This window comes from Halyomorpha halys, unplaced genomic scaffold, assembly GCF_000696795.3.
Source record: "Halyomorpha halys isolate HHAL.00 unplaced genomic scaffold, Hhal_1.1 Scaffold727.1, whole genome shotgun sequence".
NCBI classification, from domain to species: domain Eukaryota; kingdom Metazoa; phylum Arthropoda; class Insecta; order Hemiptera; family Pentatomidae; genus Halyomorpha; species Halyomorpha halys.
The window spans coordinates 37333-38163 of NW_027107768.1; the positions used below are offsets into that span (position 1 = coordinate 37333).

The following is an 831-nucleotide window of genomic DNA, read 5'->3' on the forward strand; positions in this document are numbered from 1 at the left end:
AAATGGCACTCCGTCCCTGGTATAGTTAGGGAGGTGGTCCAGGAAGCCTTATACACCGACCAGCTCTACAGAATCATCACCGATAAGGTTGCAGAAATGGTGGCTCCACAGATCGTCAAGTCGATGGGGGAAGCCGTGCAGGGACGTGGGAGTGAGGTGTCTCCTACCTCTGAAAGGGTCAGCGAGACCAAACCGCGTAAGAAGACCAAGCGGCAAGAACCGAAAAGTAAACAGGAGCCACCAAAATGTCATGACGCTGCCCCGGCTCCAATGCCCCTAAAAGGGAGTGACAACCCCATATGCCGGGGCAGAAACATGCCGGAGGACACAAGCGAGGATGAAGAGGTGTATAGGGCGGTTCCGGGCCCAAGCGACCCCCAAGCGAAGCACGATGCCGACAAGGAGGATTGGGTCCTGGTAAAGAGGAAGAAAGAGAAGAAGGGGGATCAAAAAGAGGAGAATAAGGGCAAATTGACGTTTGCCGGTGTCCTTGCCAGTGTCCCGCAGGTACCTAGGAGGCAGAGGAGACTGCCACTTATGTGACAGTCAAAGGCAGCGCAGAAGGGTGGTCTCCGAGCAGGATCCACGAGCAGCTCCCGTCCCAAGAGGAACTGAAGCAGATAGGAGTCTCTGCCAAAATGGTGAGAGTCACGAATGGTAAAGCGATCCTGATAAGGACAGAAGGTGCGGACCAGGCAAAGAGACTCCTAGAATGGGACCGGCTGAAGCAGGGAGGACTCGAGGCGAAGCTGGCGATGTCGAGGAGGCCCCGCCTGGAAGTTAAAGGAGTGCCAAAGCACTGGGACGAGAAGATCCTGGTTAGGTACCTGT

At 55.5% G+C, this 831-nt stretch overlaps 1 protein-coding gene across 2 annotated transcripts in view; it reads right to left on the reverse strand.

Annotated features, from left to right (window-relative positions):
- The window catches only part of LOC106685731 (neurofibromin), a gene marked incomplete at its 5' end in the record, with an annotated part of 167063 nt that overhangs the window by 30241 nt on the left and 135991 nt on the right, over positions 1–831 (reverse strand).